Below are 17,304 nucleotides of genomic sequence, written 5' to 3'. Positions count from 1 at the left end.
AGTCCAGGCTGTGGGCATCCTCAGGAAGGATGGACGCTCCACTTTCTGTGCCCTGTAACCCCAAAGGGCACCCCCCCACCAGCTCCTCTGGCCTCGCAGCTCCTTCCACCACAGGCCACCTCCACGCCCAGCTCTGCTGCGCCCCGTCTCATTCTCCAGGGGTGCTGGTCGGGGCAGGGGTCTCAGGCCTGCTGTTCTTGCTTTCATTCACGTGCATCTAACGTGCATCTGCTCATGTCCTGTCTCACGCCTCTGTTCTGATGCTGGTGGTGAAGCCACTTTGAACAGTGTCCTTAGTCCTCCCACGGTCAGCACAGATGGCTCCCAAGCCCCCTTAGTGTCCACTGATGGGAAGAACTGAGCATTTACAGTGGAAGTAGAAAGCCCAGCCCTGAAGTCAGAAGATCAGGGGAAGTGGCCTCTTGCCCTTAACTTGCTGTGGCCCTGACCCAACCACCCGGGCTCTGGGGGTCGGGCTCCAGCAGGCGGCAGCCTCGGGGACTCCTGCCCTCCCCCACCCCCTACGTGCACCCCCCACGCACGATGGTGTCACGTGCCTGGCCGCTTACCTCTCTGGCCCAGCCACTTGTCTCTCTATTAACTGAATATTAGTCCTTCAATGAGTGTACTCTTCCCAGTTAGATGCATTTATTTTGAAAGGGCCTTTTAAGTCACTTCTACAAATGAAATAACTCAGTCTTACTTGCTCTAAGAAATAAAAAGTAACCAGAATAAATACATGAAGGCAGAATAATGTGATTAGTCTCCCTGGAAGCTGCTCCCTGCCAAGGGCTGTGGCCCGGAGGCCCTGCTGGCTCTTTCCATGCATCTAACAAGTGTCCCGTGAGCTCCCTCCGTCTGCCAGGCACTATTCTGGAGCTGCATATAAATCAGTTCAGAGGAAGTAGACAGTTCCTGCTGGCAGGGAGCGCAGACCCTAGTGGAGAGAAACAGAAACTAAGTAAAACAAACACAGTCTGGTATATGCTATGGGGAAAAATAGAAAAGCAGATTCAGGAGGCAGGACAAGGTGGTTAGGGAAGGTCTCTGCAATCTGAGCAAAGCCCGGAAGGAAGCGAGGCCATGAGTCATACAAAGGAAATAGCTTTGGGGTCTGAGGAGGAGAAAGTGCAAAGGCCCTGGGGCACTGAGCGGTGAGGAGCCCAGTGCTCGTGAGCTAGGGGAGACAAGCTGGAGCTGAGGCCAGGGAGGCGACAGGGAGGGGAGGGAGGCGTGTCTGAGCCACTGTTTGTCACCTGCACCGTGTGTCACCTGCACTGTGTGTCACCTGTACTGTGTGTCACCTGCACCGTCTGTCCCCTGCACCGTGTATCACCTGTACTGTGTGTCACCTGCACCATGTACCTCCTGTATCATGTGTCACCTGCACCGTGTATCACCTGTACCATGTGTCACCTGCACTGTGTTCCACCTGTATCATGTGTCACCTGCACCATGTGTCACCTGCACCCACGTGTACCACCTGAACCCACATGTCACCTGCACTGTGTACCACCTGTACCATGTGTCTGCACTGTGTGTCACCTCTCTTCCTGGGCAGGCAGTGCCAAGAAGGCACCTGGCGACGCCCCCTGTTCCAGGGAGCCTGAGCCAGGCCGCTGGCCCACCTGCGCATGGATGACCCTCATTGCCTTGGCCGGTGAGACTTTCCTCGGCTCCCCAGCAAGAGGAGCAGGGACGACTGTTACTTTCCCCATTTTACAGAGAAGGAAATAGAGGCTCAGGGAGGTCAAGACAGGACCAGCTGTTGGGAGCTTGTGGGAGAGTTGGTACCACCTCAAGTTGGGCTAGAGGAGCCCCCAAGCCCTCTTTGCCTGTCTCAACCTAATGGCAAAAACCAGTAGCAGCCACGGAAGCCCCTCGTGGAACAGAGTGGCTCACTGGCGTGGGAGGGAGGACTTTCTGAGACCCGTGGAGCTTGGCCGGGCACCCGCCCGGGTGCGGGCAGCCAGGGCCAGGCACGTAAAGGGATCCTCTGGGCTGCCATCAAAAGAGGGAGGCAGTCTCCAAAGTCCTCTTTCTAGAAGGATCCAGGGCAGGGCTTGGGGGAGGGAAAGGGGTCCGGGACTGGGGCCAGGTGAGGCAAATCTGCACACCCAGGGCACAGATTTGAAGGGGGGCACCCCTAATGGGGCGGCGGGGGGCACCCGCACACATGAGCAGCAATGTCTTCTCACCTTCTGCTCCCCGGTTTCTGGCTTCCCTTATCCTAAACTGGGCCTGTTGGGGCCGTTCCTCACCATTTACCAAAGTTCTGCACTTCAGAGCTGACACTGCTCGTGAGTTACCACCTCCCCCTCTCTGGGACCTTATGCCAGCTCCTCCCCTCTCAGCATCTCAGTTTCCCCATCTGTAAAAGCAGAAAGTGGAACTAGATCATCAGAATTTCTCGCGCTTCTTGCAGCGGCCAGGCCTGGTGGGTGTGTTAGGCAAGCGGAACACGAGTCATTCCTAAAGTGTCCACAAGATGGCAGTGTTCCAGAAATGAGGAGACGCTGACTATACCCCGCAGCAGGACGGGACTCCTGGCCAGATGGGCCCACTGTGGTGGGACAGCCTGGTGCCACAGTCTATGCGAATGGTGCCTTCCAGCCTGCAGTCCTGAGTTCTGGTGCATGTGTGCCTGATCTGTATGTGGGCACAGCTCTGGGTCTAGCAGGAACCCCAAAGGAGCTTCCTAAAGGCAGTAAAGGCTGGCTCCAGTTGCCTCGCCTGGAGCTGAAGCATGGCTCTGCCAAACACCAACTTCTAACTAACTAACTAACTAAAACTAACTAACTAACTAACTAACTAACTAACTAACTAACTAACTAACTAACTAACCAACCAACCAACTAACCGACTAACAACCAACCAACTAACCGACTAACTAACCAATCAACTAACTACCTGCAACTCCAGACGAGCTACTTATTCTTGCTGTGCCTCAGTTTCCTCATCTATAACACAAGGAGAGTAACTGCACATACCTGCAAGGCTGCTGGGTGGAGTCACAAAACGTGCTGCAGCCCAGGTGAGCTCAGCCCACTGCAGCCTCTGCAATGCATTTCACTGCTGCTACCATTCCTCTCCTTGGCGCGTGAGCTGGGAAGGAATCGGGGTCACACACGACACGGTAAGGAAGGTCCTGGGGGGGCAGGGATCTGGGGAGACCGGCCCCAGCTATGCACCTGGCCCCCAGGTGGACACGCCACACCGGTGGGAGGGAGCTCCAGGCGCTGCTTTACAAGCTTCCTGGGGAGATAGGGAAAGTCAGCCAGAGAGAATGTCCCAGGGGACCAGGAAGGCCCGGGCCAGGCTGGCAGGGCTCCTGGAGCAGACAAGCAGAGAAGGGGGTCTCTCGGCTGTGTGGGGCAGTGTTGGAGCATGAGGGTAGTAGAGGCCAAGGTGGGGGCTGCTGGAAGTCGAGGCCAAAGGGGCCGGGCCTGTAAGAGACAGAAGTGGGTAAGTGGGGAGGAAAGGGTCAGACACGGCTGCTGGAGCCAGAATGCTGGGGCGTTTCCCTTTGTCCTACCGGGAGTCCCTGGGTAAAATAATCTAACAAATAGCATGCCATGTGCCAGGTGCTCATACATGCCACTTATATGCAGAACAGCCTTTGGTTGTCAGCACTATGGTTATTCAGCGAGAGACGAAGAGGCCGAGGGTCAGAAGGCAACCTGGTTTTCTGAGGTGTTAGCAGGAAGCCCCTCCACACTGGGGAGCTCTGGGGAGGGAGAGTGGGTGCACCGGGCACCAAGGACTGGGGACAGGTCTGCGCTGGGTTCTGTCTCTTCCGCCCTGTGACCTGGCCTGGGAGCCTTCTGCTCCCTCTCGGGGGCACAGAGGGAAAGGGCCTGGGGTAAGAGGCCAGGGTTGGGGTGTGGGGGCTGGCTGTGACCTCAGCAGGCCCCGGGAGGCCCTGGGGAGTGAGAGCTAGCCACAGCTACATCCAGCTTGGGTGTCTGGGGAGCTGTGGCCTGGAGTTAATCAGCCATTGGGAGGGAGCGCGAGGGCGGCAACCTTAGGAGGTGGGCAGGCGTCCCTCTGGCCCTGACACCAGGCCCAGCACCCACGGACATGTGGCCCAGGCCAGGACGGCAGACATGGGGGTGGAGTGCCAGGGTGGGGAGTCAGGGCTCCAGCTCCGCCCCACGCCCCCATGACCTTGGACTGTCCTCGCCCATCTTCTGGTTTCCCAGCTCCAAGAAGCGGTGGAGGATGGTGGTGGCTCCCTTCCATGGCTCTCTTCCAAGACTCACATTTCCCTGGACCTGCAGGGGAGAGAGGTCAGGCCTGGGGGTGGGCTTGGAGGAGGGGCATGCAGAGTCATCAGGACTGGTGCAGAGGGACCTTGGGGCAGTTCAGTTGCGCAGGGTCACAGCAAAGAGTAGATGGAAAGAAGTCCAGTCTGACTTCACTGAAGTGGCTTAAACACAGGCCTTTCGCGCTAAAGATCAGCCTGAAAACTCTGGATATAGGCCCGTCCTGTTTCGGCCCAGAGGGGAGGGTCGTGCTTGAGCCACGCAGCCACACAGCCAAGGGGGGTGAGAGAGAAGCACTGAGCTCCCTCCTTATCCCTGTGACTTTCAGGAAAGACTTTAGTCTGCAGGTATGGGCCCCACCAGCACAAAAAAGTCACACTGAGGTGTGGTGGGACCACCAATTCTCCCCTCTTTTTGCAGAACCGACATTCTCACTGATTGTTCACTCTTGGTCCCTTCTGCCTCTGAACTCCAGGCTGGGTGAGATGGAGCCCGTCATCTCCACTGGACGAGATGGAGCCCGTGAGCCACCCGGGTCTGCGAATCCCCTGGCCTTCCCCAGCAAGCTCTCTGGCAAAGCAGGAGTGAAGTTGGCATAAAAAAAGCAAATGAACAGAAAACCCACCTACCCCCAGTCATAGCACAGCTGGTTACTTGGCAGATGAGGAACGGAGTCTCAGAGAAGGGAGTGGGCCCTGCTGGTATCTCTGCTGGGGGAGAACCAGGCCTGAGACTCTGCGGCCCATGGGCCCCGGGCTGTCTGTGTGTCTCCCAGTACCACCTCTGGGTGCCAGCCAACTGCCCGCTGCCCCCATCTGCTGGGTGAGCCACATGGGCACTGCCCCTCAGGGAGCCTGAGTCACAGGGTGCAGGGCCAGGAAGCACCCCATTTCAGAGACATGGGTGACACCTGGTGGAGGCTGATGAGCAAGGTATAGGCACCCCCAACACCCCAGCCCCTTGCTCTGCACCCCACCCCATGCACCGTGCAGGGCACATCCGCTGTACCTTCCATCCTCCCTCGGGTGCCGGGCACAGCTCAATGTGTCAAGGATGCAGAAGTGATGGTCAGCTTCCCTCCAGAAGCTTCCAAGCAAATACTGTGATGTAGCAATGATTGTAATACAAAGTATGAAAACTCAAGTTTTCATTTTTGCCACTACTAAGAGGAAATGAAATCCCACATTGAAAAGTAAATCGCAATAAGAGGCACATTCCGAGCATTCACTGCATGCTCAGTGTTCTAAGTGCTGTACTCAGACCCACTCATTCAATCCTCAACAACTCTTGGGGAGCAGACGCTGCCCTTAGCCCCACTGTACAGGTAATAACTACCCACTGCTAGCTACGGGTAACAGCACATGCATGTTTGTGATAGCAGTTTCACATCCGGGCATCATAAACTCCCACCAGGATCATATTAACACTGCAGCTGTCAATCGCTTACCATCAAGATCGACACCACCACTATCCAATTACCATTAAAATGGTCACGGTCACGGTCATTACTGCTAAAAAGCATCACCACTGCCACTCAGTTTCACGATCACTGTCATCATCTCCATCACTACAAGTGCTCACACCACCATGACCTAGACCATCATCACTTTCCCTATCACACCACCGTCATCACCAAGATGGCAACACCCTGTCAGCATGCTAGCTGTCACCCTCACCACCACCGTCCTGCCCATGACAGCTGCACCATCCTCCTCATCAAGCGATCATGGCACCATGTTCTGCCTTAACTGTCCTTGTCGTCAGTGTCCGGACCAGCCCCTCCCATCAGGGTCGCCATTCACACCACTAACACCACCTCCATTCTCATTGTCACTGTTATGATCATCACTTTCTCCATCACTATGAGCACCATCATCACCATCACCCTCTCCCTCATCATGGGAAACTAAAGAAGCCCCGTCTCCATCACCATCACCGCTGCAAACATCACCCTTTCCATTTCTGTCGTCATCATCTGTTCTTGAATTTCACCCTCCTTTCAAAGCCAGAGAGGCCTGGCCTGTGACCTCGCCCATGTGTGTTAAGCTCCCTCTTTCTACTTTACAGCCGGGGTGGGTGTGGCCAGAGCTTGTTAAGAACCAGCTGTGGAATGAGCGATGGAGGTTTGTGTCAGGTGCCAGGGTTTCCACAGTAGGCTTATCTGGACCTGCCTACCTGAACGTTGACATAGAGGTCACCGTCATTACAGGTCACCGTCATTACAGGTCGCCGTCATCAATGTCACCGTCATCAATGTCACCACCGCCATCTCACTGTTCTCGTCATTCCTGTTACACGCCACTATCCTCACCCTCCCACCATCACCGACATCCCCCTGCCTTCACTGTCACCATCACTGTCATCCTCACCCACTTCATCACCATCAGTGTCGCTAGTGACAACATTATCACCGTGATCACTCTTATCTTCATTGATATCCCATCTTTTACCATCAGCATCATCCGCATGCACTAACGGTTTTCTTCCACTAGAGGCAGCAAGGAGCCGGGGCTCCAGAGAGAGGGGGCGCTTCAACCTCTCTCCAGAGAGAGGTTGGACTGGTGAGGGGGTGTGCACTAGGGGGCAGCCCGGGGCTGCTCGAGCACCTAGACTTGGAGCCCCAGCAAGGGCCTCTCTCAGCGGGGAGAGATCTTGGCAGAAAGTGTAGCCTGCTTCTGCAAACCTGCTCCTGCATGTCCTGAAGCTAATATTTAATGTTATTGTTTGATATTTTGGTTAAGAGCATGGAATTAGGCGTCATAAAGTCAGATTTTCTAAAATATGCCACAACTTTATAGCTTCAATGTTTTTATTCTCTCTTTTTAAAATTGAAATTATTATTTTTAAGAATGGTTTTAGGGTTACAGCAAAATGAAAAGGTACAAAGTTTCCATGCATCTGACCCCTCTTCACACCCCACATCCCCACCAGAGTGGGACATTTGTTAGGGTAACAAGTGACACCGACCCATCATGACCGTCCAAGCCCATAACTTGCATGGGGGCCAGCCTAGTGGTGTGCCAGCGCTGGTTTGGATTTTCTGAGCGCCTCTCCTTCTTTTTTTTAAAGATGTATTTATTTATGCATACAGAACTGGGGTTCAGGCCAGAGGTGCAGGGCAGTAAGAGGCTTCACCAGAGACAGAGTGGGGAGCAGAACAGGCAGACTGACTGAAATACACTGCTGAGGGGAGCAGCGGGCAGACAGCAGAGGTCTGTTGCGCCATGTGGGCCAGCTCCCTGGTGGGGATCGAACTCACCCTGAAGCGACTGTGGTCAGCTTTGTAGTGCTGTGCTTCAACCCATTGCACCACTAGGGAGGGCCCATCCTGGCTGCTTTTGAGGCTGAAAGCACACCAGTAAACCTGCCTCTGGACTCCTTGGCTCGTTCTCAGCCAGGGGGACCAGAGACCTGAGAAAGCAGACCTCTTGGGGGGGGGGCTCCTGCGTATTTGCCCTCAGACGGTCTGGCTGGCTCCTGGCAGTGCCACTTGCCAGCTATGATGGTAACCAAACCATCTCACTTCACAGCATCTTAGTTTCCTGCTCCATAAAGTGGGATTGGCCATTGTCCCCCCTCAGAGGTTCAGTGTGAGGGCTGGATGAGCTCATCATGCCCAGTGCCTGGCATGCAGCACTTGCCACCAACGGGAGCTGGAGCGGCCATCGTGAGTCGCAGCTGCCCTGCGCCCTTGAATAGACTTTCTGTGTTTGAGGAGATTCCCACAGGACAGGCCCCACCGCCCACAGTGGACACTGGCTCCCGCTCCCAGCCATCCTGGGAGCAGCCTGCAGGCCCAGGACCCACTGAGGCTCCTCAGGCAGACACTCCTTGCAAGGCCAGGATTCAGGGAAAGGCTCCATGTTTCGCTGGCTGTGACGGAGACAGCTCCTCCTGGTGGCCTTCCAGGGTTGCAGTCAGCTTCTGAGGACAGAGAGGCTTTGGGTGGAGCATGGGGACAGTGATGGTGACCGCTGCCTTATTCAGTCAGTTCTACAGAGTAATGTGGAGTCTTATTTCTGGAAATTGAACTTGAGCTTGGCTCTCTAGCCCACGCCTGCTCCCTCCCAGCAATCCAGGGGGCTTTGCAAGTGCCTTTTAATGTATTTTTCGCTGTAAATACAACTGGATTCTACTTCCTATGCTTCTAATACCTACTGTAGTGAAAATTATTCTATCACCATTTCCATTATTAAATAAGAATCATCGTGTCCTCATGACCTTCAGACAGTCAGGGGGACTGAGGGGGACTGAGACCGGCTAGTGTTGGCTGGTAAGTCAATCCCAAGTTTCCTTGTCCGGGACTTAGGAGAGGAATGGGGGTTGGGAGTTGGGGAGTTCAGTAGCTTACCTGGAGTAGCAATGGCTAAGAAGACCTAATTTCCACTCTGCCCTCATCTAGCCTTCATATTAGGGCTCCATACTGCTCCTGAAGATCTGAATAGACCCAAGACAAGTCTCCCACCCCCTACCCCCCCATCATAGCCTTTCCTCCTCCAGGTTTTTCTTGCTCAGCTGTGCTGAGGGCTCTGGACACCAGAGGGCGATAAATACTTGTTTTGGAAGGACATGCTTGGCAAGATTTTTCATTCTTGTTCAGTTACTAAAAAAAACGACTTGGTGATAACGGTCCTATAGCTCCAAAGTGTCAAATGACATGTGCACCTTGCTTACAGATTACATGTGAGGAAACAGACCCACAGAGGTGGGAAGCTGTGCCGGAGGTCATGTGATTAGGATGTGAGCCTAGACCATCACTTACAGAGGTCAGTGCTAACAAGGCAGTTTTCATGCAGAGGCATGTAAGAACTGGGGTAAAAGGCAGGTCAGGAGAGGTCTGCTGCGCCGTGTGGGTCAGCTCCCTGGCTAGGGGTCAACCTTGTGCACCAGGGAGGGCCTGGAAACAACACCTTTCTCTTTAAAGCAGCTTCATTCAGACTCTGTTTCCCCCAAGGAATTTCCAACAGTCATTCTGAGCACTCCGTAGGTCACACTGCATTTTCCAGGCTGTGTTCAGGCAACAAGATTATCTGTACCAGTATCCTGGGTTCCGTAAGCTCTTCTAGAACTCTGCCATCATCAAGAAAGGGAGACTGCACAGGGTGGATCTCGGCATCCATGCAACCTTGTAACTGCCCCTGCGAGGTGATCAAGTGCCATGTGCTTCATTTGTTGTGTTTGCTCTCGAAAGCCAGTGGCCTTGTGGCACAGGAGCCGAAGCAGCTTGTGGAGAGTTCTCTTGAGGAGGAAGCCAGGCCTCCTGCACAGCTCCATCTGAGAGCCTAGCTGACAGATCACCTTGCCACCATGTAAGTGCGCCACCTTGAAAGCGAACCTCAACTTGCCAGCTGACGTTGCAGAGAAGAGGCAAACCTCTCCCACTGCACCTGCCCCCAGGTGCAGATTGAAGGTAAAGAAATGACTGGGCAGAGTGACAGGAGACAGATGCACTTTCCTCCCCTCCCTGCCTCACTCCCTTCATCCACAGTTGTACAAAGTCTCAGAGCCTTTCCTAGGGCCAACAAGACCCTGGTGCCAGGTGTTTTTGCCACAGAGCCTCTGGGTCTTCTGCCATGTAGCACCTGTGCCACCTGTGGGTGGGGTAGTCTTCTGGGAACCCCCATGGCCATGCCCTTTGGAGGTCTTCCCATACCACCATCTCCCCAGCTTCAAAGTCGGTCATTTGATAACTTCTCTCCAGGCTTTCTAGGGGTGCTCCTGGCCCCTTTCTCCACCTTTAGGAGTCCGGCTTCACTTCTAGAATGCATGGAAGAGTTTGACAGAAAATGGATGTGTCTCTCACTAGAGGCGGCTCTGCCAGAGAACAAAAGGCAAGCTATGGCTAATTAAGCCTCTACCTGCTAGGGGGGAGGAGAACCCAACCAACCCAGCGCTGCAGGAAAGAACTCAGTCACCCTTCTGCTCCATGACTGGCACTTCTCTTCCACTGGGGGCTAGGAGACTAGGCCAAATGGCAGTGCCATAGGCCTGGCCGAGAGGGCCACATGTGTCTGCCACAACCTGCACCCCAACCTCTCCCTGGTCATGTTTCAAGTATCTAAAAACCTGGAAATCTCTGTCTAAAAGGCCCAAGCCCAGTTTTTGAGCTGACCAAACAGTTTTCCCGGACCCCGAGGCCTCTAGAGAGGTGACAGCGTGCAGGGTAGGTAAGGGCATGTGCAGGTGGCTGGGTGTCCTAGGTTCTTGTGACACGGACGGAGGTGGGGCTAGGAAAAGGCCAAGTGGGTGGGCTAAGATTGGCTCAGGACCTGCCCTGTCTTGCACCGCCATCATCCTGCACAGAATGCCAGAATTAGAGTCCCAGAATTCTAAATTTGAACATAACTTCCTTGGTCATTAAAAGTTATAATTCTCATGGCAGGAGAATAAACATTTTATTGCACAGTCTGTTACATGTTGACCTATAAGGTTTGTAGGCCTCAACTTTTACTATTAGTTATAGGGTGATTCCGTGGAATAGGACTTTGGGGTTCTACAGGGAAATCTCTTCTAGGGCGCTGGGAGGTTGGTGGGGTAGTATGGCAGGCATTCTAGAAACTGCCACAGCTGCCTCCATCTCTAATCTGGAGTGACAGAGACAGGAGGGGTAGCAGATGGGACTAAAGTGATCTGATATCTGCCCAGGGGGCGGGGGCAGAGTGGGGAGGGCTGATGACATCCAGCTGCTTTGCCAAGTGCCATCACCATCACAAACACACCCAACTCGAGGTGAGGGGACTTGAAGCAGGGTAGAAGAAGAGGGCATTCTATATCTATTTGCAAGGGTTGTCTGGGAACCCAGCCTCAGACAGAAGAGCACAGTCGTTCTCAAAATGCGGTCCTTAGACCAGAAGCATGGGCATCCCTGGGAGTTTAAGTTCTTGGTCCCTGGCATAGAAGATGGTGTCTTTCTGTGGGAGGACAACAGTGGGACACTCGTAGGCTTTTAAGATTCTCCAGCTTGGCTCTATGTAGCGGTTCTATGAAACAGACATTTTACTAGAAGAACATTTATTGAACATGAATAGTGTCCAAGAGTGTGCTGTTACACACTTCATGAGCACGATCACATTGAATCCTAAACTGGTGCTTTGCTGCTATTTTTACTCCCACTTTAAGGGCTCACCTCTGAGATCAAGTGCCTTGTCTTGGGCCACAGGACTCCCAGGAGGCCCCCTTGGTCTGGGGATGATCAGGCCACACTATCATCATAATTCTACAAAGTGATTCTCAAACGTGTGATTCAGAATCACCTGGAGGCCTTGTTAAAATAAATTGCTAGGCTTCTCACCAAGAGGTTTTGTATTCAGAAGGCCTGGGATAAGATCCCCAAACACACATTCCTAACAAGTTCCCAGGTACTGCTACCATCGCTGGTCCAAGTCCCGAGCTTTGGGAACCGGCTGGGTTCCAGCTCCTCACCCTACTCCACCCATGTGAAAAAAATGCCTCCTCCCACAAAGAGTCCTTGTGAGAGGCCAATGAGATAATAGGAGTGAAAGAGCTTTGTCAGCTGCACAGGTGAAAGGCCCTGGTCATGACCCAGTAACTGTAGAGAGGCTAGTCCCTGAACCCTGGGAGTCCCAGGGTGGGATGCAGGCAGGCATCTGGGTTTCTTTTGTTTTGTTTTCTATGCCACCCAACTTTAATTTGCCACTGTCTGAGAGCTTGGACAGCAGCCGTTCCTGTCCCTCGCCTCATCAACCCATGCCTCCTCTTGCACCCACCCCCGCTTCTCTAAACTGGTCTATAAAGCCGGTGTAGGGTGTGTACCCTCTGTATAGGACTGAGAACTCAAAGGCCAGTATTTTTACAGTGCTTGGCACAGAGCCCATCCCTCGCAGCGGGTTCAACTAGTGATAACTGTTAGTATTTTCAAAAGTCCTGGGCCGCCTGCTGATAGTGGCCGGGCAGGGAAAGCGAACTGGTTTTGCTGCATGCGACACTCCCGCCACCAATGCCAGTCCGGGGACCCGAGGCTTGACTGCCTGGGGCTTGGGGTTGGCTGAGCAGGACCGGATTAGGGAAGTATGGGGATGGAGGAAAGGGGCGTGTCTGGGGCAAGAGTAGGCCGGGATTGGTCAGGGCGTCGTGGGGGGGGCGGAGCAAGATACGAGGCCCCACCTACGTTGGGGCGGGGCTGATGGTGGGCTCTAGGGGGCGTGTTCGGGGCGGGGCCGGACCCAGACCACTGCTTTCTCTAGGCTCCGCGAGCCTGAGTGATTGAGCCCAGGGCGCCGTCGGCTGACTGGAGCGCGAGCGGAGGATACCGAACTTGCAAAGTCGAACAGAAAACAGACTTCGCAGGTGAGAAGGGGCTGGGGGGAGGACGACCCGACAACCGTAGCAAAGTTACTTTTCGCCCCTACCCCCCGCACCTGCGTGGGCAGCTTTCTGGAACGAGTGACGGATCGGATCGGGCCAGCGAGGCAGTTGTGAGTGATGAGGAGCGTAAGGTTCGAAGTTCTGACTCCAGGTTCTCCGACTCTCATGCACCAGCTGTGCGACCCTCACCCGAATCCTTCCGCCCGAAACTGCACCCTCGGGTTCCAGGAAAAGGAGGGGGCTGAACCTGGTGAGCTCCATGCTCCCGTGAGTGACCTTCTTCCCCTAACCCCAGACGGTGAGGGCTGGCAGGTGAGAGTGAACTGCGGTTCAGCCACAGGTATCAGATGGTACCGCTCTTACTGTGTTTTCTCTCCCTGCTGCCCACCATTGAGCAAAGCTGACTCTGCAGGAGATGAAGATAATTGCTTTAAAGGTCACACTAGTTCTCAGAGGCTTGAACCCACATGATGTGGAATTGATGTCCCGTCAGGGAGGTTTCAATCTGTGCCCTCGCCCCCGCCCCAAACTCTTAGAGCCCTAAGTTTGGAAACAGCTAGCTTTTGTCACTGCCCCCGCCCCCCCCATCAGTCCTGGCGGGGGAGGGGGGGGTTGGGGGGGGTTTTCCAGGTGAGCTAGTCTGGGAGGCCCAGGGCAGGCAGAAACCTGGGGACTAGTTCTGTTTTCAGGGTGAGTGGGGAGGGGGGTGGAAAGGGGAAACCCCAGAAAGCTCTTGCTAAATATCCAGGGTTGTTAGGTCTTTGGTTTCGAGGTTTCTGTCCCTGGTGGTGGACAGCTGTGCCAGGTCTCTAGTAGCTGGGCATCCCAGGTATGTGATCAAGGGCTTGAACTTTGGCACCAAACTGATTTAGATTCCACTCCCCTTCCAAGGCTCAGTTTATCATCTGTAAAATGGGGTAATGACAGTACACAATGGTAGTAGTGAGAATTAAATAGAATAATGAATGTGCAGTGCTAGCAAGGGGCCAGGTACTCGCTGAGGCCTCACAACCTAACAGCTGCTCTCATGTGGGTGAGCAGGTGACAGCTGGCTTCCTGTTTGGGAATAAGCCCATTCTGGAGATCTGGAGGCCGGCCCCTCCTGGCCTCGCGAGTGCCAGAAATTGCCACCTGCCACCAGCATCACTATGTCCATACTGCAGTCTGGGGAGTCTTTCACCTGGACCAAAAAGTGGCTGGGTTTTCTGTAATGCTGATTGCTGGAAGTTGGTGGGTGTCCAGCTTAACAAACCCAGTTGTACTTACTAGGGAATACAGAGGTGAACGAGCCAGACCTGAATTCTGCCCTCATGTTGAACTGCTGACCGTGGGGCCTCCACCATCCCCACCATCCCCATGCTGGCGAGAATAACTCACAGCCCGGGTTTGGGACCAGATGAGATTTCATGGTCTAGGCTCTGGTGGCTGGAATCCAGCTGTTCCATTGCACGCTTGGCTTGGGGTGGAGGTGAGTGCTAGTGTGGGCACCTGTTACCTGTTTGAGCAGGTTGACCAAAGGAGAGTGGGAGTGCTACATGCTACTCCCTGCATCTCATGGGGAGGACAGCCCTACGCTTTGAAAACAGCTGGGAAGCAGGGTGGGACAGCGCCTGGAAGCTGCACTGTGTGTGTGTGTGGGGGGGTGCGAGGGGTGGGGGGCGGGGTGAGTTGTTCAGAAGTGAGACACTAGAGAAACCAGGTGGGCATGGAGGCTTCTTGGAATCAGGGCTCCAGCGGGACTTTCTGCCTTGGTTCCCAGTCTGGACTGGGATCAACTTGGGCTACAGACTTCCCTCTCCAAGCGCCGGTGAGGCATAAGATTAGAGTTTGGCATGTTTGGCAAGGGGGGATGGGGAGAGCCAGGAGGTGGTACCCGCACAGGGAGCAGAGAGGTTCAAACAGTGCTTAGTAAGCTGCGAATGGAAAGCCCTCCCGAACCTTCCCCATGATGAATGACAAACCGAACTGACTACACAAACTCTCCTCACTTCCCCTGCTTAGTCACTAAACGCCTGGTGAGGAATTAAGAGCAGGACCCCTCAGAGGTGACTCTGAGAAATGACTAGCGGGAATTTTCAGGAAGGAGATAAGATTTGAGTGGAACTTAGAGAGTGGAAGAGTTTCTGCAACCAGAGCAAAGACTCTTTTGGGCAGAGGAAAATGCTTAGGCAGAGGCATTGGCGGTCAGGAGGTTTGGGGAAATCGTTAAAAATAAAACATCCAGGCTCATCGGTGGGCGGAAGAGTTGTGCTGGGATGTGAGTGGGGTGGTCAACTCCTGGAGGGCCTTGAATGCCGAGATGAGGTGCTTGGATCTGGCTTAGACAAAGTGGGAGCCACAGGAGGTTCCCGAGTAGGGAGTGACATGGCGTGAGCCTTCAGGAAAAGCAGTGTGTGCCAGAGGTGCTGGGGTGGAGGCTCCATCAGTCAAGGGGAGAGCGGTGCGGGGAAGGAGGGCCTGGGGGCTTTGGGGTGTCTGCAGCTGGGAATGAAGGAAGGTGGGGCGTCAGGGCACAGGTGCATAGTGTATGATCAGGTCTGTATTCAGCCTAGGTCAGGTTGGCCCCTGGAGGAGGCTGGTGAGCTCTGCAGGGTGGGAGGGAAGCGCTCTGGAGGCCACATACGAGGTGACTGTGAGATCTGGAGCCACCCATGGTGGCTTTGGAAACAGGCTCCATGGGAAGTGCCGCAGCTTTGCCCAGCTAGTACCAACCCAGGATGCCAGGTGTGAGGGGTCCCCAAGTTCTGGCTCTGGCATTAAGGCTGCCCGTACCACTTGTTTATCCATGTACCTCGGCTCCGCAGAAGTTTCTGTCTCTCTTAAGACCGAGGACTTTGAGCCACTGCCTAGAAGTACCTCCTCCCCACCCCCCACTCAGCTCTGGGGAACCAACCCCAATATCGCACCAAGGGTCAGACCGCTCTCCACTGGCCTGGGTCACAGCTGAGCAGCCCCTAGCCCTGAACATTCCTTTGGATCTGCACACCTGCGGCCAGCTGGCAACCGATCTGGGCTTGGCCTTGACCCCTTGCTCCAAACCATTTTGCACCTTCCTCCACCCCACCAGGAGCTCCGAGGGGTGGGTAATGATTTAACCAAGAGTATCACACAGTCAGGACGTGGCTCCATGAGAGGTGGGAAAGGCTGGAAGAATCTGGGGTCTCTGTGGGGCCGGATGGAGGCACAGACAGAGGTCGGGGCTGGTTTAATCTCAGCAGGAGCTGCCCTGCCTACCAGCTTCTGTCCTCTAGATCTGGGTCTGAGTGGCCAGGAGGGGAAATCCAGCAGTGAACAGGCCAGCGCTACTTTCCTTCTCCCCTCGCCCCCTCCCTACCCTCGACCCAATGCCAAACGCAGGCCAGGATATCTGTCCTGCAGCACAGTTGGTGCCTTGGGGTCCAGCTGGTTCCTGACTGACCCCTGGGGTTCCCTCCTTCAGGGTGGTTTTCCTGTCACAGCTGATTCACTCTGCTGACATAGGGAGGCAGCTGGGTGGGAGCGGGGCTGGTGGTCAAGAGGCCTATATCCTGGTTCGTGGGTTAGTGAGTTCCAGCCCCTCTGTTTACAGGCCGGGTGACCTTCAGTAAGTTCCTTCACCTTTCTGGGCTTCCTTTCCCTGCTCTGCTACTTTTACTCAGCACTCAGGTTTTTTAAATATGGATCTGTCAGTGGCCCAGGGGCACATCTCATACACACACACGCAACCACTGCCGAGGGTCGGAGGTGCAGAGCGCATGGCTCTTCACAGAGGGTAATCAGAGGTCCCGTGTCCTAAGCGTGCTTCACCTGCCCCGAAGCCTCTCATCCACCCGCGGCCCGTCTGCAGATTAGGGAGGTGGGATCACACAGGGCTGAAGGTTGGACTCTGGAACTCGAATCTCGACCTGTGCTGTTCTAGTTCCGATGCTCCCTGAGTCCGCAGCGTGGCAGTTCCATACGGAGCAAGCACACGGTCGTGCTCAGTTAGCTGTAACCACCGCTGCTGCTGTTTTCACTTTCTGTCTCTGGTCAGTCTTTCACTGCTTGTGCTGGGCTGCTTCTCGGGCCTTCAGGAACGTTCCTCAGGGGAAATAGGGGGAGCACCCTCCTACATACCTCCCTTCTGCGTGTCCCCCTCCTCCCCACCCCCGTATCTCCACCACTCGTGCGTGTGTCCCAAGACACTGGTCATTTCCGGCTTGGTGGTGCTTCTGGGCTCTTCCTGGGGGCCCTTGGGTGTCCCCAGTGGGACTCTAAGCTCTCTGGGGGGCCGTCGTCTCAGCACGGTCCATGACAGCTTCTCAAACCCTTGTTTTCCTTGCTTGTCTCTGCTTGTCTGCACAGGCCCCTTCCTCATGGGCCAGCCCCTTTGGTAAATGGTGAGGAGTATCCTCCTAGGCGGGGCTAACTGTCCATTTGTCTCCTTGACCCCTGGCCCGAGGCCTGGCACATCGCAGACACGCAGGAAATGAGGGTTGGATGAACAAGCAAGTGGTTCTCCTCAGGGTGACTCCCGCTTGGTGCCGGGTCCCCAGTGACTCCTTGGCACAGGCCGAGGGAAGAAGCGAGGGAGGTCCGGATGCCCCCACTTTGCCCCTCAGGCCTGCCTGTCCCTCTCCTGAGTCTGGGAGAGGCGGGAATGCTCGGCTGGCTTGGGGCTGCCTGTGTCAGGCTTTGGCTTCCGAAGCCTGGCCTTTGCCCTCCTGAGAGGGAACAACCTAACTTCCCCCAGCCC

The 17,304-nt window shown here is 54.9% G+C and overlaps 1 protein-coding gene across 1 annotated transcript in view; it reads left to right on the top strand.

Moving 5' to 3' along the window:
* The first annotated feature begins 12,468 nt into the window (after positions 1 to 12,468).
* Positions 12,469 to 17,304, top strand: part of CD82 (CD82 molecule) — a 47,658-nt gene continuing 42,822 nt past the window's right edge. The window contains exon 1 of the mRNA XM_004683569.2: positions 12,469 to 12,572. The gene's annotated coding sequence lies outside the window, so the exon portion shown is untranslated. The remainder of the gene's footprint in view (positions 12,573 to 17,304) is intronic.

Source organism: Condylura cristata, unplaced genomic scaffold (genome assembly GCF_000260355.1).
Source record: "Condylura cristata isolate star-nosed mole 26May11 unplaced genomic scaffold, ConCri1.0 scaffold00015, whole genome shotgun sequence".
NCBI classification, from domain to species: Eukaryota; Metazoa; Chordata; class Mammalia; order Eulipotyphla; family Talpidae; genus Condylura; species Condylura cristata.
This window is presented reverse-complemented; position numbering and strand designations above follow the sequence as displayed.